The following is a 25,648-nucleotide window of genomic DNA, read 5'->3' on the forward strand; positions in this document are numbered from 1 at the left end:
TCTCGGAGTTAGAAAAATAAGACCAGGGAAGGAACATGATACATGGCATATTGATTTTAGACTAGTCTCTTTAACATCTAACCTTTCTTCACTCGTATAGTATATTTCTTTAGACATCCATAAAGAGTGTGCAATATAAGAGTGATCTATACTAATCAGGCACAACGTTACAACTACTGATGGGTGACGATTACTATCTTGTTATAGATCAAGGGGTGGATGCACTGGACAATCAGTTCTAGAAGATGATGTTTTGGAAGCTGTAAAAAAAGAGTAAGTAATTTTAAAAAGGACCAAACTAGGCTAGAACACTGCGTCAGAGCATCTGCAGATAGGTCTTTGGGGTGTTCCAAGTGTGCAGAGATTAGCACCAAACAATAGAAGCCCATGAACTGGTGACAGGTTTACTGGCACTCAACCACTTAAGGACCCCAGGCCTACACCCCCCTAGTGACCAGGCTATTTTTTACAATTATGTGCTCTGCAGCTTTAATTGCTTGCTGCAGAGCCACACAAGAGGGCACACAAATGACCCCCCCTTCTGCCCACTAACAGAGCTTTCTGTTGGTGGGCTCTGATTGCTGCTGCATTGTTGCTTTATTTCCTTATGTATTTATTTTTTGTTGTTGTTTTTATAAATTTTGCTATTTTTACTTTTATTTTTGCTAATTCCCTCCGCCCGCCAGCCAATGACAGCCATCGGCTCTCATAGGCATCAGCTCTCTGAGCCTCTCAAGGGGACAGCTGAGCGACACGGCAGTCCCCAGTACAGCGCTGACATAGATTGCATCTCTGTACCATATAAATAGACGGCAGTTTTGCCGTCTAACAGTCTCTGCGCCTGATCCCCTTCAAAACCCTGCCCCTGCCCCTATTGGCGGTCCTGGGGCTTCCCCCTCCCGACACTGATTGGTGTTAGGCATTCAGAAAGGGGTTAAAGGAACCCTGCACAGACAATGAAAAAGGAATCTGAGCTTCCCTTGGTCTTCCTCCAGCCTCGTGTAGCACACGAGGTCCCTTGGCATCCTCAGGGTCCCCTCTGTTCTCCCGCTGGCGGCCCCGGGAACGCGCAACTTGGCCAGGAGTCATGCGCAACTACGCATGCCTAGCTCACCCGTGCACCTGGCTCAATCACAAGCCTGTTACCATGATCGTTCTGCACATGTGCTGTTCTCAAAAGAATGAACTTGTCAGAACGCTCATGGCGATGGTTGCGTAATCGACCCAGGTGCACGGATGGGCCACACATATGCAACAGGGCTGAGTCTGACTGTTTAAAAGGAAATAAATATGGCAGCCTCCAAATTCTTCTCACTTCAGGTTCCTTTTAATGCTGGATATATAGGTGACACTACACAGTGCAAATTTGTAGCTACAGTGCTACACAGGCCCCTGTCCAGCTACAAAAAGTGCCTATAATTGGTACCAGAGCATCAAGACTGGACTATAAAAAAATGGAAGAAGGTAACCTGGTATGATGAAGTCATCAACAACATGTTCTTGATCTCAAACTGATCGAGTAGCTCTGCGTCATGCTGGACAAGCAAGTCCGTCCGTCCGTCCGTACGCACGCACGCACACACACACCATATCGCTGGCCACCTGCTTTAGTATAGTTATCTGGTGACAGAACATGCCAGTAAGCAGAACTCCAAATATCAAATTTTCATTTCAGTTCTTTCAAATCTCTTATCAAGAGCATAACATTAGTGTAACAAGGGCAACAGAGGCACCAACAAAGGATAAAAACGATTAAAATCTGTTTCAAAGGAAGGAAGTGGGTGGACTCACCTCCCTCAGGTGAGTCAATGACCAGGCGAGATGAGCCGTTATTAATATAACAGTAACATTTATTAAAAATCTCCAAATGTGCTAGCACGTAACACTTCCTTTTAAACAGATTTTAATCGTTTTTACCCTTTGTTGGCGCCTCTGTTACCCGTGTTACACTATTGATCTAGTCCACCCTTGGTGGAGGGGTGTATTCCCATCTTCTTCTATACACAGAGAGCGACTTTTTAGACCTGAGTGGGGTCAGGTTATAATTCTCCCCACCTGCCTATCCAGTGGTCGCCTGTGTGGAGACCTACATTTGTGAGTATAATTTCATTCACACAGCATATCCTCATTTTCGGAAAATACTACACTAGATTGGGCTCTCGGTTTCATTTTTGTCTTTCAAGCAAGAGCATAACATTATATTTGTTTTAATTATGCATAATTCCAATCACAATAAGCAAAACATACTTAAAGTGGACCTCAACTCAGAACGTCCTCTCTGCTCTAAAAGATACACAGCAGCATAATAACCTTTAAACAACAACAACAACAAAACATTTCTTTGTTACAGCTGATAGAAATCCTGAAATAAATCTGCACTGTTTCTACTTCCTGACTCATGGAAGCAGAATATCTTGTTAACACCCTGTGCTTTTAAATGTGCATATCTGTCATCTCTGCCGTGACACAGGGGAGAGATCAAATGACAACTTGTGATTAGACACAAATGAGGAAGAATTAGATAGGCTAAACTCTCTAAATACATACAGGGTGCATTTCTCTCTGTTTTCCTTCTGTCCTGTGCAAGAGTTCAGGTCCATTAAAAAAATAAATGGTATGCATCTCCTTGAAGAGTGTTATGTATGCCTTATCAAGATCGAGGGGCAGGAACCAGAACACACATAGTTAGGTGATTAAAGTTGAAACAGGCCAGGAAAGTCTCTGCCAATCAATAACAGGCCTTTTCAAAGCAGTTAATGAGGTCCTGAGTGCACAGAAACCCAGGCTATTGAGTACTGCAAATATTATTACACCTTGCTAAAAAAATCTAAATGCAAAGTTGTCATCGACTGTACAACATACAGCAATTATCGTATATGGCAGTGCCTCCTGCCAGGGTACACCAAGAGCTTGACATCTGCTTCATTATACATGCAGGGGTAATGCAATCAATCACTGGCATGGATTCAGTAAACTATCATAGCAGACAGTGTATCATCAGAAGATTAACTTATTTAATATTTGCTACTGGTTGCAAGAAAAACAGTAATGATTGAATAGGAACTGTAACAACATAATGTAGAATGCAATCAATTATTCAGGATATTATGTTAAATATCCTGGTTTTAGCATCAGAAACACTTCCTGTAACTTATCTGTATGTTTCTGGGATGTGGGAAGAAACGGGAGTGCTTGGAGAAAACCTATGCAGACACGGGGAGAACATACAAACTCCTTGCAGATAGTACCCTGGCTGCAAACCAGGGACCCAGCACTGCAAGGCGAGAGTGCTATTCGCTATGCCACCGTGCTGCTTTAGAACTCTCATTTAGGGCTCGTTCACACTTTTTCAAGCTCAGGCGATTTTCAAAATCGCCCTAAAAACGCTTGTGCAATAATTCCCTATGAGAGAGTTCACATCTGAGCGGTTTGTTTCCGATCCGCTCAGCAAAGCGCTGCCTGTACCATTTTTGAGGTCGATTTTGCCTCAATGGAAGGTATAGGAAAAATGCAAACATTAACAAAATCGCTTTGTGCAGCAATTGTGTTCATTATTTTAATAATAAATACATTGTATTTAATATTTTCCAGGTCAAAGAGTTCACTTCCTGACTTGCGTCAGGGAGTGAATTAAAAAAACGCTCTGGAAAAGCTCTTAGAAGAGTGCTTTTAACAAAAACGCACCGCCCACCCAAGCGGCGGGAATCGAAAAAAAATTGCGTCAAAAAATGCTCAATGCGAATGCTAACGCGATCGGAACACAATGTGAACAAGGCCTCACAGACTGTAACAACCACACCTCAAGCTGGAAGGAGGAAGTGCGCTGTGGTGAGGCTTGCAATACGTCCAATAGGACGCGTGCAAGCTGTTTGGAGTGCACTCTATATGACGGACTTATGGGTAAATAATCCATTCAGATCCAGCCGCACACCTGAGGCAATTAAGCTTCATTTAAGACACAAATTCGAGTGCTAGCGACTCATAACAACTCGTGAGCCAATGCCTGTTTTACAGTGGGCAAACACTGACTAAATAATGTATAAATAAATACTGTAAAAAGTTATTCTGACTACAGTTCCTCTTTAAGACTCCCTCTACCTCTTATCTTTCAATATTGAGAATGAGGATCAGAGATGGAGGAACCAGCGATGCATACATCTCCTCATGACTTCCTGTCATTAATGTATGCTGAGGGCAGAGAAGACACGCCCCAGTGCCCTCGCTATACACTGATGGCAGGAAGACATGGTCACTCAGTCACAGCATAAATGAGCCTCACTTAGTCATACAGAAAGCATCTGCATTGCTTCTGCTTCTTAAAATATGAAACTATGAATCTCATTGCCGGCCGTAGGTAACATATACCATTTTGATTTAATTTCAGCTGAGCTTAGCATAAAACTGTTAGATTCTCTGAACGAGCACCGTTTGTAAGTATCTGGAACTTTATTTCCACTATAGTTCTGGTAACTTGCTTACAAAGGGAGAGAGCATGGGGTGACTCCATGAGGTAAAGTTCTCTCACTATTCCGTTGGCAGGCCGCGTATGAGACAGTTAATCCTGGCATTTGGTGAACTGGAAGCCAGGGTTTGGCATTTCAAGCAGATTTACAAGCATATGTACAATTAAAAACCTGTTTCCAATCTGTTCGAAAACATTCCACATTGACTAATGACTATATACTGTAGTTACTCCACCCTTCTTTGAGGCCCCTTTTACACTTGCATTGAAAAAAACTGTGTTGTGTTAACCTGTTCTACCACTGGGTAATGCAACAGCAATGGATCCTAGCACACTTAAAGTGTTGCTTTGCGCCAGAAAGGATGATCCACCATTGAGCCGACAAAGGGGCAACAGCGCATTGCTGCTGGACTTCCGCAGCAAAAGTAATGTAAAAAGGCTGGCGCCCGTGTTGCAGCATGCATGCACAAAACGATGGGTATATGACAGGGAACCGAAGAATCCCAATGATGTACTTCCTGTGCAGCAGGAAATACATCACTGGTCGAGGGGCGTGCAGGGGGATGCGATGTGGCGGGGCATTGCACCGCTAAGGCACATCTCAATTATAAAACTGGCCTGATTCAAAGTAATGTCTACTTGATGAGAAGTAGGAATCACGCCCTGTCACAGCAGCCATCTTGCATTATAATGTAATATCCATTTCAATCCATTCAAGGAAACACAATTACACTCAGTGGTAAAAGGACAGTGACTTGGAGGACTCACTGTGGCTCAGTGATCAGTGTAGCACACTCAAGGGGCTCCCAGAACAAAGTGAAAGAACCTCTTTTTGTTAAAGTGTTTTTTTCCCCCTAGAACTCATGATCTACTGGAGCAGAGGAGAATTTTTTATTGTAGTTCTGGTTTAATAAATAGTGTTGGTGTTCAGATTTCAGCATTGTGTATTCGGAACACCTGAATATTCCCAATTATTGCTGTTCAGCAGCACCATTTCAGTACCAAACAAGTGGACAGAGTCAGGTGAGGTCACTCACTCGCATTTCACATGACTCCGATCATGGCCGGCCTTTGATCTGAGCGACCGGAGCGGTCGCTCAGGGCGCCAGCTTACAAGGGCGCACAGTACAGTGTCGCCGTTCTGCCGCCCGTTCTGCCTCTGTCTCTCCCTGCCGTCTGTCTGTAATTAGAGTGGGACTACAACAAAATGGCCTCCGATGTCCACAAATGCGGACATCGGCGGCCATTTTCTTGTAGTCCCGCTCCAATTACAGACAGAGAGGAGGCGGGGAGAAGCAGGGAGAGAAGAGTGACATCGCCGCTGGAAGTCTGCAACGTGGATGACAGGTGAGTAATTCTCCGCCTGCTATCCACTGACACTATCTGGAGGAGACTGAGCAGAAACTGGGGGCAACTATACTAGCTACATAAGCTGGCGAAACTACTACCTATTCTGGGGGCAACTATACTAGCTACATCTACTGGGGCAACTATACTATGCTTGGTTACTTATACAGAGGGTACCTACACACTGACTTCCTATACAGGGGGCACCTATATCTGGCTACCTATACAGAGATCTCCTTCACCTGACTTCCTGTACTGGGGACACCTATGCCTGGTTACCTATACAGAGGGGACCTACATCTGACTTCATATACTGGGGGCACCTATAGCTGGCTACCTATACTGAGGGCACTTTAACCTGGCTACCTATACTGAGGGCACGTGTGCCTGGTTACCTATACAGAGGGGACCTACACCTGACTTCCTATACTGAGGCGCCTTTCCCTGGCTACCTATACTGAGGGCACCTACACCTGGCTATCTATGGGGGGGTACCTACACCTAACTTCCTATACTGGGGGCATCTATGCTTGGCTACCTATATTTAGGACAACTGTGTGTGTAGGATGACGGGGGGGGGGAGGGGGCACCAAATTCATGTTTCGCTCAGGGCGCCGTGAAACCTAAGGCCGGCCCTGACTCCGATGCTTCGACGTATCAGAGTCACACCGAAAAATCACCAATAAAATGCAATTGCTAAGTGCTAAGTGCTAGTGACTGCAATTTTTTATTGATTTTTGAGAAACCTTATGGGTTTTTATAGGACTGCTGGGGGTTCCAATTAGGAAGAGGAGAAGGAAAGGTGACAGTCAGGGAAGTAAGTTAATGTTGGGAAACATTGTGATTTTATGATCTGAGTAAGTGTGAGCCACACTATAAGCGCTTTTCTGAGCGCTTGTGATTGATTAGCGCTTTCTGAATGCTTTTTAAAAATCACTCCCATTCACTTTCATTAAATGGCTGTAAAAATCATGATTTTATTGAAAGTAAATGGGGGCGCTAATCAGGGGCGTAACTAGGCCCCACCAGGCCCCCCCATGCAGAAATTCTGAGCGGGCCCACCCGTTTTGGGGGTCTGGAGGGGACGCAACATGAGGGGAAAGCCATGGCCACACTCTGGGGGGGGGGGGGGGGATGTGGGGGGGATATCCCCCCCCCCTCCCTCACCTTGGGGCTCTCCCCTCCAGCTTAAATTACTGTCTGGGCAGCGGCGGCCAGTGTCTGGGCAGCTGCAGCTACATACCTTCCATGCGCTCCAGCATGCGTTCCTCTCTCTAGTCTCTGACGTGACTTTCTGTATAAACAGGAAGTCGCATCAGAGACTAGAAAGAGGAACACACGCTGGAGTGCATGGAACGTATGTAGCTGTAGCTGCCCAGACACTGCCCGCTGCTGCCCAGACAGTAATTTAAGCTGGAGGGGAGCGCAGAGGGGTGAGCCCCAAGGTGAGGGAGGGGGGAATGTCCCCCCTCCCCACCGAGTGTGGCCATGGCTTTCCCCTCATGCTGTGACCTTTCCAGCCCCCCCAAAATGGCCCAAGCGGGCCCCGGGAGAGCAGGCACCCCCACGGGAGCAGGGGCTTCAGGCCCTATTGTTACGCTAGTGGCGCTAATCGACAACAACAAGCGCTCAGAAAAGCGCTTATAGTGTGGCTGAGCCCTCGTGAGTGTGTTTTTTATTTTTATATTATTGGGGTTAAAAGCAATCTACCTGACCAATTCACCGGGGGAAGCCCCTGAGATAACTGGCTCTCTGCTGGAGGGAGGTCCATGACCTCAATCCTCTATTTAACTACACTGGAGAAAAAGTTAGGTCACCGAACTGGCTATCCAATCTTTTAGCGCTGCATGCATAATGAGTGCCTAAACAAAATGCCAAATCACTGGGCAGGTAATACACACGATTATAAATCTATTCTAACACTATATTCAGTATTTTGCTAGGGTTTCTGCTTAATTTTTTTTTTTTTTTTTTTTTTTTTTTTGCCTCTGTATTTTTTATTCATAGATGAACCTGGAGACAGAAGACCTGCATTGCCGGTGGTGACACCGCTGCTAATGAGCTCCTGCGGGCCAACAAGCGGTGCCTTGTTTCCACAGCCCTGTGTATATTATACGGCAGAAGGACCTTTCATGTTCTGAGCTGACGATGTACAGCCTATCAGAGCAAATTACACTAATATAAACAATCCCAACGCTTCTGCATTCGGAATTCATTGCTGGTGTCATTTTATATCAAGAAATGTTTTTTCAAAGGGAAAAAAAAACCTGTTTGGCTCACTCCTATCTCAGACACGAGCTAGGTTACTGTAGTGCTTAATGTAATAAGTTTTTATTATAGCGTCAATCTAGTTTCCGCAGGCGATGACAGGACGCATGAAGCTTCGTCTCCCCGTCCCGATACCCCGCAGAACGCACTGTCTGTTTGATACAATCAACTCGTCTTCCTCGCCCTCGATGAGAACTGCTATATTGTTGTTTTATGCCTGACTTTAAGACTACCAGGAGAGGTTCAGTGGTACTTTGTGAATTAATGATTCATTCACGAGCTCTGAGGAAAATGCATTCTTTTATCTGAAGGTCAAAGTGTTCCCTCGATTTCGGTGTACCATTTCCAGCTACACATCTTCACCTATTTACACGCTTCATTGTCTCTGTCCGCCACGGAAAATCGTGTTTGTTGATTTGATTTTTCGGGTTTTTTCACGCAAATGAAGTGCGCGAGGATACTCTGGCAACAATTATTCTTCCCTGGCGGTGATACGGAGTCAGAGGCTGGCAGGGAGACAAAACTTGGGATTGCATCATAGCTAAACAGCGCTATCGCCTCATGCTGCACGAGTTCCAGTTTCTGCTCCCAGCATTAATGTTGCGTTTGTGAATTGTGGGAGCCATGGAAAATTGGGAACGGGAACAGTGCCGATAGTAGAATATCTGTAAATTTACTGATATTCTGCTATTTAAAGAGTTCATTTATGTTTGTAAATATCGGTAATTGTTACCGATATTTTACTATAGCTAAATCTAACCCTACTCTCACATAGAACCCTCTCTTTCCTGATGCCTAACCCTAAACCCCTGGTGGTGCCTAATCCTAAGATTACCCCCTGGAGGTGACCCCCCTCTGGAGGTGCCTAAACCACAGACCTCCCCCGGTGGTGCCTATCCAAAAGACCCTAAGACGCCCACCCCACCCCCCGTGAGAAAAGAAATACTAATTACTGGGTGCCTTTGTCACCAGTATTACCAGCTTAAAAACAGAGAAAAAAAATACGTAAGAACCGTTAACTATCGGGCGTCACCCACTCTCACCGGTATTGGTACCATTACAAGTATCTTCAGAGAGGGAGACAAGTAATGGATACTGACAGTGCAAGCCAAGAGTGTTAGCAAGTGCTTTTGATGCTACAGAGGCTTAGTTTAAGATAAGCTGTTAAGCATGCCACGCAATTAGTGTACTATTGAGTTATCCCACCACCCCGGGACGTCTGCTGCATCATCAATTGCCTATTTCCCTGCCCATGTTGAACCAGATGCTTGTCCGTGCTATTGCCACTCCACTCCACCATCATGGAACCCCGGATTATGCCATATACCACATTTTAGCACCAAAGCTAGTGGAGAGGGTCACGGCTTTGCGGTCCACGTTGTGCTTTACATGCCTCTGATGCTCTTTCCTTCAGGCTCCGAAGGAGGAAGTATCAAAGTAACGTAAAGAGTGATGTGAACCCCAACCCCGTGACCCTCTCCTCTAGCTTTGGTTTTGAACTGTGGTGTATGGCCTAATCTGGCTTTCCGCGTAAAGAAACCCAGGTTCAAACACCAACGTATACATGGCAGTATGCCGGCGGTACGCCGAATGACGGCTCACCCTGCTGCCGCTGAAATTTCCGGTGGCATAAAATACTATTCACCCTCTGAGTTGTAGCGGCTCGGAAAAGGGTGGATTTAATTTGGGGTCTGACTATCGCCAGCAAGTCTAACTGGATTAGCCGCATGCTTGTTTCAGGTGTGTGATTTAGAAACCACTTAATTTCTTAATTTTGAAAATACTTAGGTCTTGATTCACTAAGACAAATAGCATACCTTATCGGAGTTAACATGCCTTATCAGAGTAAACACGCTTTATAGGAGTAGCATCGTGAGGGCTACGAACTTATGCCTGCTAATAGTCAATGACAAGAGCTCCACTCGTCCTGCCCTGAGCCCCTGCGGGTCCAATCACTTTAAAGGACATTATTCCCGCACTTCGATTGGCCCAATAGGCTGCCTGTCTCTTGACAGGAAACTTGATAGGCGGCCTATTGGGCCAATCAAAGTGCAGGGATAATGTCCTTTAAAGTAATTTGACCCGCACGGGCTCAGGGCAGGACGAGTGGAGCTCTCGTCATTGCCAATTAGCAGGCATACGTTTGTATCGCTCGCAATACTACTCTGATAAGGCGTGTTAACTCTGGATAAGGCATGCTATTTTTCTTAGTGAATCAAGCCCTTAATCTCCATAGACCACTTACAGTAATGTAACTAGCCTCACTTGTAATTTATTTTCAATGACACTTTCTGGTTAACATGACCTGTCTTCTCTCCTATCTTCTCATCATACCAAAATGTTTACTGTTGTGAACTTCATCTTGTATTTTGACAATTTAAATGTTGCATATAAACATGGTGATGCTTATGCTGATTAAAACCAATAAATATCTTTAGAACAAAAACAGGAAACACACACTGGTATGTTCTGACCAATCCTTCCAGCACGTTCCCACTGTTTTCTATCAGTTGATTGGCTGCCTGCACATGTACAAGGAGCAGCCTGTCCAGGACCAATCAATATTTACCATTAGATCCATCTCAAAACTATCTAAATAAATGATTGTTTGCTTATCATCTCATCTCTCAGATCAGTTATTAATTTTCGATCAGTGAACTATCTGATCATTTTCAATGGATTGCTTGTTGATCAGGAAGGAAAATTGTCTTGTGTGTTCCAGGCAGCTTTAAGAAAAAGAGGAAATGGCAAAGTTTAAAGAGATTTTGCTAAAGGTAGGAGCAAACCTAATGGGAAGCAGTTCTAGAGCAAAGCAATAAATTTGGGCGCATTTGTGGCCCAGGAATTTGGGGTGTTGCCATAGGTGCCCATGTTAAATTGCTAATTACCGGCAACAGCCGGCAAAATTGGCCCCCGGAGGCCCCCAAGCAGAACAACTGTGGTGGAGTGACACTACTATGTGGCAGAACTCTGCAGGGACGGAGGTGGTTACAATAAATGGACAAAAAAAATTACAACTGAAGAGATTTTCTTGAGAATAACGAAAAATTAGATTTTTAAGCAAAAAATGAAATTTGAAAATCATTTTGTAAGTAATGAGAAAATCTGTTCTCGGATTCCGTGAACATTTCAGGATTTTGCATATTGTATAACACAGTTGTAAAAATACATTCGCAGACTGTATGCTGTGCCTTTTTTAATTCATTTTCAAATGAGTTCCTGTTATTTTCGCATTAGCAAGCACATTACGAATTTGGCCCGTTTTTGGTGAATGAAAATTTGCAATACTTTTTTATATTCCTTTTCATTCCCACTTAACACTCAGTCGGCTGCCTCTACCAAAGTGCCATCGCCCCAGGGCTCAGTGTGGAATTTTTTGTGTGTGTCTGCCTCAGATGAGAGCAATGCCATCTGTACTCTCTGCCACCGGAAATTGAGCCGTGGAAAGCCCAAGACCCACGTAGGGACAACTACCTTATGAAGGCACATGATTACAAAGCACAAACTGCAATGGGATGACCACCTGAGGAAAAGCAGCACACAAAAGCAAAGCCACACACCGCAGTGGAAGATACCAGGCCGCAATTTTTTCTCAAAAAAGGTGATACCTAAACTGTACCGTGATCTTGAAAGGCAAGTGGTGATATCTCTGGCACACAGCGTTGGGTCAAGGGTCCACCTGACCATGGATGCCTGGTCTGCAAAACACACTCATGCCTGCCCAAAGACTAAGTCGCTCCCCACACACAGCATCTCTGCCCGCAGGCCAGTTGACTGACTGCCTTCTCCGCCACCACCAACAGGGTCCAGGACTCTAGGTGGATTCCTGAATTTTTAAGGCAGCTGCTAGCAGCAGCTGCTATAATGATTTTTCTGGTGCGTGTACATGCCTGCCTTATTTTTCTAGCTGCAACAACAAAACAAAAGGCATGTACATGTGCCAATTCCCCTTCGTGATCATTACCTTGCCAAGGTGAAGGAGCTTGCATATCACAATGAAGCAATGACCGCCGGCTATATGAGTGTCTCGGGGGGGGGGGGGGGGGGCACACTTAAGATAATAAGGTTGTTGCTTCATTGTGGTCAGACCAAACTGATGAGCTGGACAGTCACTGTTGTTCTATCATTGAATTACCACAGCCCGGCGACCATATGGGCTTGAAAACCACCACGGCCTGCACTCTGGCCATGTTGGCCATGTTGCGCACCAGTCCAGCACGCCCGTCACTACGCAAACAGCTGTGCGTTACACAGTGAGTTTGGTGTTTCAATGTGAAGCAGAACTCTAATTACACTCCCTGATTGATGTATACACATGCAAGATGTTTTAAAGCACTTTAGGCCTGCAATTTAGCATGCAATGGGATTTCTGCCCTTAAAACGCTGCTTTGCGTCCAATCCAGATTTTTCCCCGGGACTTTTGGCGTCTATCCCACTCATCCATGCCCCCCTCCAGGTATTAGACCCCTTGAAACATCTTTTTCATCACTTTTGTGGCCAGCATAAATGTTTCTAGTTTTCAAAATTCGCCTTCCCATTGAAGTCTATTGCAGTTCGCGAAAGTTGGCGCGAACCAAACTTTCGCGGAAGTTCTCGAACCGAAAATCGGAGGCTCTGGCCATCTCTAAAGTTAAGATGGCATCCCACCAGGATCGGGTGCTGAAGACTAATAACCTACACACCTTATTCTTGCTTATACTAAAGTGAAGGTAATCTGGACAGATCTTATGTTGACAACTTTTGGCATATACCTGCCTGTGAAATTCTCACTGGTCAGAGTATCATAGCAAGTTACAGAGAAGTCTAGAATAGGCCCACACAACTTCCATTTCTATCACTTAGCACAGGCTGGCTAGGAGTGAACAGTGGAATTACTGTAATAGGTTACGCCAATATTTAGTAACATCATTTTTAATGTACTTTCAGTGTGGTATTATACTTATTAAGTACACTGAAGGGAGAGAATGTTCACCTTTCCGTAGTTACTGTGGCAATTTATGTATAAGACGCCTGAGATTAATTCTTAACAGTCACAGTATTTCTTGGCAGTGCTGCCGGGTCCAGATGGCGAGTTTAACAAAAACCTAGTATAACCTCTCCGAGTCCCTTTTGAGCATTGCTCTTGTGTAACGCTTGCTCTGTAATGACAAATTAGCGTGTGGATAAATTGGCAACGCCGGAGGTTTTTAGCAAGGTAAGGGAAAATGTAGAAGTCACAGGAGATAGTGTTGGAAGTATCTCTGCAGGGGCTTGGACCACAGCCAAATCTTATGTAGTATATTTTGAAAAAAAGAAAAGAAAACCTGGATCCGAGTTCCACCCAGTACCATAAATCAGATACAATTGTAACCTCTTATGAGCCACAAAGGAATTAAATTATCAGTGATTATAATAAATTGTTTCATAAAGCATATATCTCAAAATATATTCAAGACATTAGCATCTTCCCTGATTCTTCATTTTGTTTTCCTCTAAAAGCACTCACGGTTTAGCAGTAAATACAGTAGATGCTCTAATAAAGGGAGGTGGGGGAGGTAGAGGCTGCACTTAGCGCTTCCATTGGTGAAAGCTTAAAAGCTTTAGTGTGCTTTGCAAATTATAGGACAACTTGGGCCGTATGCAATTCACTTTTTCTCCTAAGTTTTCTCCCAGGTGATTTTCACATCTTATCAATATAATGTCTTTAGAGCCATCAGCAAGCAAGAAAATACTCAGAATCATTTTGACAGTACTTTTCACTTACTTTTTAGTACTTTTCAATTGCAGAGTGCTAAAAAGGTATTTTAAAATTAAGATGAAAAATTATCTCCTAGGAGAAAACATAGAAGAAAAAGTTAATTGGATCAGGCTCTTGAAGTGAGAGATATATGGAGGCTGCCATATTTATTTTCTTTTAAACACTAAGGCCTGGTGCACACCAAAACCCGCTAGCAGATCCGCAAAATGCTAGCAGATTTTGAAACGCTTTTTGTTATTTTTCTGCAGCGTTTCAGCTAGCATTTTGCGGTTTTGTGAAGCGTTTTTGGTGTAGTAGATTTCATGTATTGTTACAGTAAAGCTGTTACTGATCAGCTTCTGTAACAAAAACGCCTGCAAAACCGCTCTGAACTTCCGTTTTTCAGAGCGGTTTGCGTTTTTCCTGAACTTAACATTGAGGCAGAAACGCCTCCGCAATCCAAAATCTGCAGCAGCCCGGGAGTATGCGTTTCAGCAAAACGCCTCCCGCTCTGGTGTGCACCAGCACATTGAAATACATTACCCAAACGTAACCGCAGCCGCAAGCGGATCGCAAAACGCAGCCGAACCGCTCTGGTGTGCACTAGGCCTACTAGTTGCCTGGCAGCCCTACTGATCGACTTGGCTGTAATAGTAGTATCTGACTCACACACCTTTAAAGGACAACTGTAGTGGAAGGTATATGAAGGTTGCTATATTTTTCCTTTTAAACAATACCAGTTGCCTGGCCATCCTGCTGATCCTCTGCCTCTAGTCCTTTTAGCCATAGACCCTGAATAAGCATGCAGCAGATCAGGTGTTTCTGACATTATTGTCAGATCTGACAAGATTAAGCTGCATGCTTGTTTCAGCTGTGCGATTCAGACACTACTGCAGCCAAATAGATCAGCAGAGCTGCCAGGCAACTGGTATTGCTTAAAAGGAAGTATATACTGTATGGCAGCCTCCACATACCTTTCACTACAGTTGCCACTTAAAAGGTGGAGACTAAATGTGATGGGTGTATACCTCTGGGTTCCTTTCCAAAGTGTGTTCCCTGATTCTTGACGACCTCTCATTCCTTTAATCAATCTTTTGATTGGTCAGGCTGGAAAAGCCACACCCATTCCCTGCTTTTATTATCTGCTGCAAGTTTGCCATCTCCTTCCCTCTCCATGGAGCAGAACATGCTGATCGGCAGATAGCCTTAAGTTGTTTATTTATAGGGGAAAAGGACACCCAAAAGAGTCAAGAACAATTATTTCAGGTGACCATTATTCACTTTTCACTTTTCTAACTCTGGTACCCTAAAAACTGTTTCATTACTAGTGGTGGTCAAATAGATGCAAATACCTTCAAGTTGATGCACATTTATGCAAAATTTGATGCAAATTTATTGAGCTTGAAAATGAACCAATCGAATGTTACCTCAGCAGGATTTGATTGGTTCATTTTCAAGCTGCACAATTTGCATACATTTGCATCAACTTGAAGTTATTTGCATCTACTTGACCATCACTATTCATCACCATGAATCTAAGCTCTCATGACCTAACCTAACTCTCCAACTCCTGACCTAACCCTAACTCTCCCTCCTTTAATGTGCCTAAAGGTGGCTACACAAAATACTATAAAAAATATTACATTTTCAAGTTAAGTTTTCAATACCAATTATCAATTGTACAGGAAAAAAGAAATGTATTTATTTTATTTTTGGAGTGGAAAATGTGAACAAATGTACCAATTTTTTTCCGATATAAGTCGACTGGCAGGCAAAAAATCCTGATCATGATCAACTTTTCAGATCGGTGTAGGAGAAGATTGTTAATTTCTTGATTTATATACCCAAGCAATGGTTTTTGACTTTTCAGTCATTTTTTTCATAATTGGGGAACAATAGAACACATACGTGTGATACATTAATCAGGTGTTTCAAAGGTTAAAACTAGTCAGAAAAGTCGATCCTCATTCTCAAATTGAAAAAAAGATATATTAAAAATTGTATTGTGTGTGACCACCTTTACACTAAAATCTAAGCATTATGGTAGATAAAACATGTTTAAAATGTTTTAAAATGGAGCCCTAACCATTTATGCAGTATACCTGACATACTTCAAACCAAGTTTGTTACCTATGAGCTGTTATTTTGTGGCAATACATATAGTAAACAAGGAAGAGTGTTGTAAATTGAGTGGGTGGAAATTGCTCTTCTCCAGATATATTATTTTAACTCCACCTACATCTCTAGTATAATGATTACCACTATATTTAGAATGCAAAAAGGTTTCCCATAAAGCTCCAGTTCAGGTACAGTATTTATGCAATTAATAGTCTTTTATGTTAAAGAACAAGCGACACCCATGCTAACCTAGTAATAAAAAACACATATATAAGTAGATAAATGCTACTTCTATTTACATAGCAGATGTATTGTGCTATCCACGTAAGGATTCCTGTGAATTTTATAAAGGAAAAGCAGAAAATCCTATTCTAGGCAGTAGCCATTTTGCCAAGCTAATGGCAGTGGCCATTTTGACCATTGTGTATTTATTTGCTGCCCTCCTCCCAGAGTCTTTTTTTTTTTTATTTACACATCCAATCACTGAGTCACCTCAGCCTTGCTTGTAAACACAAGTGATCAGCTAGGCAGGGAAATAAATGGAAGAGGATGAATATATTATAGATAAAAAGAACTCCCAGCATTCAAACGAACTCCCAGCATTTAACTTTTTGGCACTGTTTGGCACTAGGGCCAGTGCACCTTAAGTATGTGATAACTCCAAACCATAACAGTATATATTATGCAAACTGCGCCCACCGCTTTTGGTCAATACCTTTTTTTAAAATTTTAAAAACTTTTTTTTAGAGTGTTCGCTATCAAAGAGTCCACAGTCTTGAATATATGTATATTAGTATGACAGCGCTCCTCTTCTCATATCCTTACAACCTGAAAAATAAAGCATATCTCCACATAGTGCATTACTGCTGGATTTTCAACATCTATTGTAACACCCCTACAGTGCCAAACACAGTGCTCGTCTTGTGATCCACTTCTAGTGCAAAGCTATTCACAAGCTCTTAGTAAATTGCAGGCTCACCAGATGTATGCCACCTCATAACCAGGTGGGTCTATCGCTTAGATCAATCCACAACGATCTGCTGCATTCAAATATCACAAAGTGGATCAGGCCGTAGATGAGCGTGACCAGGAAGAGGAAGAGTTGTGGTCGTCATCACCACCAACAGCAGCCTTGTTGTCGTCACCTGCTGTACCTCCGTGGGTCAAGCAATAGGTATGAGCACCTCTGCTCAAAGGTGCTCAAATCTATTGGTTGACCCACTGAGGTACAGCAGGTGACAACGACAAGGCTGCTGTTGGTGGTGATGACGACCACAACTCTTCCTCTTCCTGGTCACGCTCATCTACGGCCTGATCCACTTTGTGATATTTGAATGCAGCAGATCGTTGTGGATTGATCTAAGCGATAGACCCACCTGGTTATGAGGTGGCATACATCTGGTGAGCCTGCAATTTACTAAGAGCTGGTGAATAGCTTTGCACTAGAAGTGGATCACAAGACGAGCACTGTGTTTGGCACTGTAGGGGTGTTACAATAGATGTTGAAAATCCAGCAGTAATGCACTACGTGGAGATATGCTTTATTTTCCAGGTTGTAAGGATATGAGAAGAGGAGCGCTGTCATACTAATATACATATATTCCAAACCATAACAGCAGAAAAAGTTTTGAATGCAGGATTAGCATCTTTATCACTTAATACACTCAGACCAGTTGCTGTTGAAATTTGATTTTTATGGTGACAATACCGCTTTATACCAATTATACCTAAAACATTTAACCAAGCACTGCTTTATGGTGTCATCACCTGACTTTGTCAAGGCCCAATCTTCTTATGTCATCACCCAACAACCTATGCCCAACTAGTACAGTCATGTGACTTTGTCATTGGCGCTTGAAAAAAGCCAGGTGATGAAAGTGGTTGGATGGATCTTTGTGACTGATGACATCATATGCCACTATCGTCAGCAGCGCTTTTGAGAGATCCTCACACTAACCTATCTTCACGCTGCATTGTAAAATTTGATATGCACATCAGGCAGTATAAGTAAGAGACGTAGAAAATAGAAATAGAAGTAGAAATAGAAGTGGAAAATTAACCTGGTGACATTGTCTAAGTAATGATTTTATTAGTGTGTTACCGCTGCTGTACATACAGAGAATGGGTTGATGGAATGATGTTATCATGTTGGTCGGATAGTGGCTGGCTGGATAGTGAACTAATTAAGGGCTCTGCCTCTGACACAGGCAACTAGGATTTGAATCTTGGCTATTCCTGTTCAGTAAGCCTGTACTTATTCAATGAGGAGACCTTGCTACCACCTATAGAGTGAGCCCTAGTGTTGTTGCAGCTCTGGCGCTTTGAATTCTAGGGGAAAGCGCAATGTAAGTGTTCCGTGTCTTGTCTTCATAAGAAATAAATAATGTATGAGAGAACCTTCATGCGTATAGAACAAGCTGTATGTTAGTTATGGCAGTCAACTTATCAACTTAAAATGCCACAGAACATTGAAGTTGACTAATTCAGCTTTAGTGGTAAATATAAATATAGATAGATAGATAGATAGATAGATAGATAGATAGATAGATAGATAGATAGATAGATAGACTGTATATTGTATCTATATAAAATAGTTTTCCCAGGATTTACCTGGTACTCAGACAAAAAGTGCGGCTCTGGCCTTGACAAGTAAAGCTGAAAAAAAGAAATGTGAAATCACTTTGGAAATAATGAAGGAAAATAAGCAGCATGATGCAGATGGCATTCAGCGCGGGGGTTCCACAGAAGTTTGCCGTTCGCGGTGGTCTACTACTGATTATACCAATCAAACATGACCACAAGATCGGAGTAAGAAAACATGTACAAATAGCACAGCAGCAGACTTTCTATTATGCATTCTTTTGGCTTTCATTTTTAAATACTTATATATCTAAGGTACGGTATTCATGTAAATGGATTTATATTTCCCAGCATGGATGGGAGCCGTTAGGAGAATTCTAACTCTGTGATCAAACTTTCAAGTCTTACCGTACCTCTAATCACACTTATGTAGAGAAAGCACTCAATGATTATATCTTGCCGGTATATTGAGTAAAGCTATAGCTCAATTTAATACAATTCTAAGAAATAAGTTATGCCATCATATGTACTAATATGGGCATAAAAAAAACAACAACAAAAAACATTTTTGTTGAAAACAGATCTGTGAAAAAATATATATTTATTTACACAATTATTGGATTAGCAAAAATGATGTATTTTTAATTTTATTTTCATTTTTTCAAGTAGAAATTAAATGTAATGTCGATATTTCAGGCTTTCCATTGGTTGTCCATTGTTGGGCTGACGGAGGTGGGGATGACACTCCTGAAGCCATTTGTTTACGTCCAAATGGAGCCAGCAAGACCACATTTAGGGCTTGTTTACACTGTGAGCGTTTTTTTTAAAGCGCTGACGATTTTTTAAATCGCCATAAAAGAGTTTTTTTCAACGATGCTCTATGTGAGTGTTCTCACATGAGCGATGAGCTTTCTTTCCAAGTGCAAACGTGGGTCCTGCACCATTCCCTGAATGCTTGCGCTTCAATGCAAGGTATAGGGAAATCACAAAGTGCTTGGAAATGTGATTTTGTCAGCGCTTTTGCTCAGAATGTACATTAGTTACATTCTGTACCAGTTAAAAGAGTTCACTTCCTGATTGTCTTCAGGAAGAAACACTCAAATTGGCGGACTAAGCGCTTAACAAAGCGCAAATTGCTCTGAAAGCGCAGGGAAAAGTGCTTTAAAAAGAGCTCAGGCTCATCGCTTTAAAAAGCGCTCAGCGCTGGCGATTTATAATGTGAACAATGCCTAGGTTATAAAGTGAAGTGGTTATGATGAGTGCTATGGTACTTCCACACCAGAGCTACCACCATGCTTCCATCCCGGCTCCCTGTTGAGCTCCTCTGCACTCTCTAATATCTACAGCAAAACATCCTGTGACATTGAGAGATGGGAGAACAAAGCTCCACCAATAATGCTACAACAGCCCAGCTGCTTGATGACACCCCTTTCCTACATACCTTTTTCCCACAACTGATTTGCCAGAACTGAAATGACAATTGGCCATGCTCAAGAGACACAGTACAAGTTACAGTAACCAAGATTACAGTAGAGCTAGAAATTTACAGGACTAGTCCAAATGGACAATGGTGCAATGCACTTACTGCATGCTGTGGTTGCAGTCCCTGGGACTGTAGTGAGGCCCAGAGCTGTGGGGGCCCCCAACTCTAGATCAGGTGATTCTGTGGCTACACTTGTTATATGTATGAAGATCATGGTGGCCACACTTGTTTTATGACCCTTGCAAGGTGGGCCCCTAGACGGCGAGGCTTTCCAAGGTGGGGTGAATATTCAGGTACCCATAAAAGTCTTGCTGGGGCCCAATGATTTGCAGTTACACCCGTCAGCCACCCAAGAATGTTCAACTGCCAGTCGGTTGCTGCACATAAAAGAAAGTGGGACCATTCCCATGGATAGTTGGGTTGGCAATAGCTAAGGAGCGATCAACCATGTGAATACCACTTGGAGGAAAACCACCAACATCGATGTTACAACATTGACTGCAATGTTGCCCCATCACCAGCTACAGCTGGTGATGGGTCAACAGGATTGGTTGAAAGGTGGTGATGAATCCAAAGCAGTCAGACTTAAGCCTCGCCATGAAAGTCCTACTGCATATAAGACTTAAAATACCCTATAAAAGGATGATTTATCATTCCTGACTGCAGCTCTACTTTAATAGGGAAATTTGATGTCGGAGGAGAATACAAATAAGCAAAGATAGACAACAGGTGAATATGGATTCTTCCTGTACTTTCTCTTCAATGCCTTCATATGGACGTTACTTGTATTCCTCAGAGTTCATCCAGCCCTTTCTAGACAAATGCTTGAAATGTTTTTCTTCATTTCAAAGCTATTTCAGCAGACTGATGAACAAGCCAAAGGGTAACCTGGAGTAGATTTCTTTTGAAGAACGTTTGATATAATACATATAGAACTAGGGCATAATCTGTTACTGGGATTTATGACACATCATCAAATAGTTTAGTAGGATACAGTTCATCACTTCAGTATGAGGCATAAACTTTAGATGGAAAATAAGCTAACAGTTGTCCTGGCAAAATAACTTTTCCAGACTGGAAATAGTATAAACCTGTTTGCTTAAAAAGTGAAAACGTATATAACATGACGTGTACGCAATCTCCTTCCTTCGTTTTACCAAAACAATGCTGAAGATACCAATGGGATAACAATTTCAGCATTCCTTTGTAACATCTCCTGCAGACAAAGAAAGCCCAGGGACAACTTGGGGCTTAAAGCATAACTGAACTGACATGTGAGATGATAAGATAAACACAGGTACATATAGTGCTAAGCCTACTTAGAGCTTGATTGTGTTTTAATTTTCAGCATTCAAAAGAATTAATAGAGCAGTGCTTCTGTATGCAAATGAAGCAGTTGAACACCAATGGAAGACAGAAGAACAGTAAACAGAAGCAAATTTGTTTTATCTGGCTGAGCAAACACTGTGGATATCAAGAGAGCTTCAACGTTTTATTATTTCTTCTTATTAGTAGCTGAATGAACCTGTTTCTATGTCACACTGGCATGGCAGCTGTGTAGAATTCAATAATTTAATCCCTTACATTGAAAATTAAATTTTCGGTTGCTGCTGCACACCTGATAAATTATCTAATAAGTTTATTTTCAGTTTATGTTTGCTTTAAAGAGACACTGTAGAGACCAAAAATGTGGTAATCTACAGGTGGCCACAGGTAGAGAGGGGAAGGTACTTATGATCATTGTGATGCTTCTCCTAGTTTTCCTTAGTATTGTGTTGGAATCCCATCCAGTACAGTAACTCTTATTAGTCCATTTGGCTTGTTAATGGGAGTTGATCGAGTTCCAGCACCAGCCTCCTCCTGAATGCAATTAACCCTGCCCACCTGCCCTTGCCACATTATCTCACGGGGAAGGTGGGTGGCATTTACCACACTGATGGGAGAAGACTAACACTGATGCTCTCTCCTCAAGTGTAGATTACCAAAGAGAACGCCACTGCAATACTAATTAGAATGGAGGAAAGATGTCATTGATATTGGTTGAGTTGGTTTACACTTGACATGACAATTGCTGGCCCCTATGTAACTATTTTTTCTCATTAGTTTTCTCACAGGAGATATATCCACGCCACTAGCAGTAATATATTTTAAGGGCAGCCTGCCCAGCGTAGCTTGAGTTAAAAGGTTAAAAATCCAAGTTCAAGCTCCCATAGTGTTGGATTTGCTAAAAGTATCTAGTGAATAATATCACCTTCCCTATTTTTACCTCAACTTACAGACTGTAATTACTTATCAGCTGGGCCAGTTGTAAAGTTTTTGCTGTTTGAGCTTTCACCTACTTTTTCCACCAGCGCAGTATCTGTACTTTCATACCCTCATCTGTATATGCAGAGTGGCCACAGCATAGAATAGTTACCCTGTGTAGCACCGGGTGCTCTCCTCTTCTCCACTATGTCTCTCCTATCATCATGTGGTAGCATCTTCCTGTGGGGATACATAAAAAAATGGTGCTGGAAAAAGGGGTGCGTGGTGTAGCTGTAGAGAGAGCCCAAGGTGGGCTCATAAAAGAAAAAAAAATATGCTACCTGTTCCGGGGGGATGGGCATTCAGGTAGCCGCCAAAACCGCCACTCTCCACTGCTCCTGTGGGCCGCACTGGCCCACTTTCGATCTTGGTCCCGATGCTGGAAGGAGAGAGATTTCTCTCTCCCAGCATGCATGGAGGTGGGGCAGGGGGCGTGGCCAGGGAGATAAAGCTGCCCAATGGCAGCTCTGGAAAGCCTGCAGGAATGCCCCTAGAAGGCATTTTGTACAGGGAATCCATCTCCTCTATTTACCCTCTGAGATAGCGACAAACATTGTCGCTGATTTCGAGGGGCTATAGCGTGGCAGTGGGGGGCAGAGAGTGGCAGTGTGGGGACACAGAGGCAGGTCATGAGGCAGAAAACATGCCTCTGTTTTCCATATGCTCCCCAAGGAACTGCCTTGGGTTCTCTTTAGGATATTGTCTATAAGAATATTTATCATTTCTTCTTAAATAAAAATCTGAAAATATTGTTTATAACACTGAAAACGATAATATAGGTCAGCCTTTCTCCACCTTTTTTGAGCCGAGGAACCCTTAAAATGTTTTTCAAATCCCAGGGAACCCCTGAATGAAAATTGTGCCAAGAAACATCACCAGCAGGAATAGGAGCCCCAGGTATAGGTAGGCAGGATTAGGGGTCCCCAGTATAGGTAACCAGGCATAAGTATTCACAGTATAGGTAGGCAGGCATAGGTGTTCCTAGTATAGGTATTCCCAGTATAGGTAGGCAGGCATAGGTGTTCCTAGTATAGGTGGGCAGGAATAGGGGCCCCCAGTATAGATAACCAGGCATAGGTGTTCTTAGTATAGGTAGGAAGGAATAGGGCCCCCCAGTATAGATAACAAGGCATAGGTGTTCCCAGTATAGGTAGGAATGGAATAGGGACCCACAGTATAGGTAACCAGACATAGGTGTTCCCAGTATAGGTAGGCAGGAATAGCCCCCCACCCTCGGTATAGGTAACTGGGCATAGGTGTTCCCAGTATAGGTAGGAAGGAATAGGGTCCCTCAGTCTCCAGGTGGCAGCGTGTGGGGGGAAGAAACCCTGAGTCTCGTGAAGCTGACCCCCAGAGTCTCGTGCAGTCTCAGGTGTCCATCCGCTGTACGGTACTCCGGGGTCAGCTATCAGCCACCCTACACACTGACACACTACAGTGCACGCTGACACCTCGCAAGGAGATACTCACCCAGTGACTGCATTGATCTCGGTCTCCTCCTCCAGCTCTCTCCTCCTCCCTACATCCACCACACTCGCTCTACACAACATTGAAGGGTGTGAAAACTGCCCTGAAAGAGAGCGGCCTGATGTGCTGCGGATTGAATCAATACACTGGTTGCATCAGTGGGACTATTTTGTCCCACAGAAGAGGCAAAACGCTGCAGAACCCCTGAGGGATTCTCACGTAACCCTGGTTGAAAAACACTGATATACGTATAATCGTTATAATTGTATAATATTGTGTATAACCTTCTTTTATTGTTTCTATGTTTCTATAAATTGTTTCATGTAGTAACATCTGAAAACATTGTTTATAACAATGAAAAAAAAAATGTAAGTACATTTGTAATAACTGTAGTAAAATGTTAGTAAATACTGTATTACCAACATTTTACTACAACTAAACCTAACCCTACTCTCCCACACAAACCCTCCTTTACCTATCCCCCTACCTATCCCTAACCCTAAGACACCCCTGGTGGTGCCCAACCCTAAGACCCCGTGGTGGTGCTCAACCCTAAGACCCCCTGGTGGTGCCTAACCCTAAGACCCCTGTGGTGGTGCTCAACCCTAAGACCCCCCTGGTGGTGCCTAATGCTGGTAATACATGGTTCGTTTTTTTGTAGTAGATAGATGGGTTCGATAGATAATTTCCGACATGTCTGATCGCCGTTCGATCATTTTGCCACTCGATTTGTCATTGAAGTGAACGGAAAAAGATAAGAAAAACTAGTGGAAGGTAAAAGAATCGAGCGGCAAAATCGATTGAGCGGAGAATTGAGTGGAAAAACCAAACTGTGTATGGACCAGCATAACACTAAGACTCCCCTGGTGGTGCCTAAACCTTAAAACTCCCCTAGTAGTGCCTAACCTTAAAACTCCCATATCGTCTATCAAATTATTTTTTAAATTAATAAATGTAGTTATATCAGGAGTATTTGTATTTTCCAAAGAATATCCTTTTCATTATGAAACTTTACGTAGATAGAAACGATAACTATGGTAAGCATGTTTGTAATCATTATTATATGGTAAGTATGTTTGTAAACGTTATTATTTACCGGATACCCATTGTAAATAATATCCACCGGGCACCCGTCAAACAATATTTAACATGAGAGTCAATGGTGGCGCCCTTCTTGACCACTTGCCTCATGCGCCTAAATTTCCTGCTTCCCTCCGTAGGCTCCCGATGTCACATGACATCCATTGAGAGCCTACAGAGAGATGTTGCAGCACAGTGATAGGCTGCAGTGCAGAAGAGGAGAGGAGCAGAGGACCCAACAATGGACCAGGTAATGCTTAGAGATGAGCGTAATGACGTAATTACGATTTCGCGAAATTTCGCGTAATTAGTGTAATTACGATTATGGCCGTAAGTACATATTTGGTAATGAAGAAGGATTTTGCGAAATTTCGCGTAAGCGTAATTTTTCGCGTAATTTTCGCATTGCTGTGGGTATTACGAAATTAATGCGTATGGCCATGCTCCCAAGCGGAAAAGTTGACGCATGGATCAATGTTAGGTAGCAGCCGACTTTAAGGGTTAATAGCAAAGCCCCCTTAAATGCTAAGAGCCTCAAATTTGGAGAATATATTAAGTAGATCAGGAGGAATAAGAGGAAATTTTTTTTTTTCAAAAAGAGCTTATAGTTTTTGAGAAAATCGATGTTAAAGTTTCAAAGTAAAAATGTATACAGTTAAAAACCCGCCGACTTTAACGGTTAATAGCAAAGCCTGCTTAAAGTTTAGGAACACCAAATTCCTAGGGTATATTAAGGGGATCAGTGGGAATAAGAAGAAAATTTTTTTTTTCAAAAAGACCTTATAGTTTTTGAGAAAATCGATTTTTAAGTTTCAAGGGCAAA

The 25,648-nt window shown here is 42.8% G+C and overlaps 1 protein-coding gene across 6 annotated transcripts in view; it reads right to left on the minus strand.

Annotated features, from left to right (window-relative positions):
- DPP6 (dipeptidyl peptidase like 6) overlaps positions 1-25,648 on the minus strand; it is a 1,780,442-nt gene that overhangs the window by 532,159 nt on the left and 1,222,635 nt on the right. The window contains exon 1 of one of the 6 annotated variants that reach the window (XM_068235890.1): positions 22,391-22,409. The exons of 4 other annotated variants lie outside the window; for them this stretch is intronic. The gene's annotated coding sequence lies outside the window, so the exon portion shown is untranslated. Of the gene's footprint in view, positions 1-22,390; positions 22,410-25,648 lie in introns of those variants that run through there. One more of the 6 variants, XM_068235892.1, reaches the window with a different exon arrangement.

Source organism: Hyperolius riggenbachi, chromosome 5 (assembly GCF_040937935.1).
Source record: "Hyperolius riggenbachi isolate aHypRig1 chromosome 5, aHypRig1.pri, whole genome shotgun sequence".
Taxonomy (NCBI): domain Eukaryota; kingdom Metazoa; phylum Chordata; class Amphibia; order Anura; family Hyperoliidae; genus Hyperolius; species Hyperolius riggenbachi.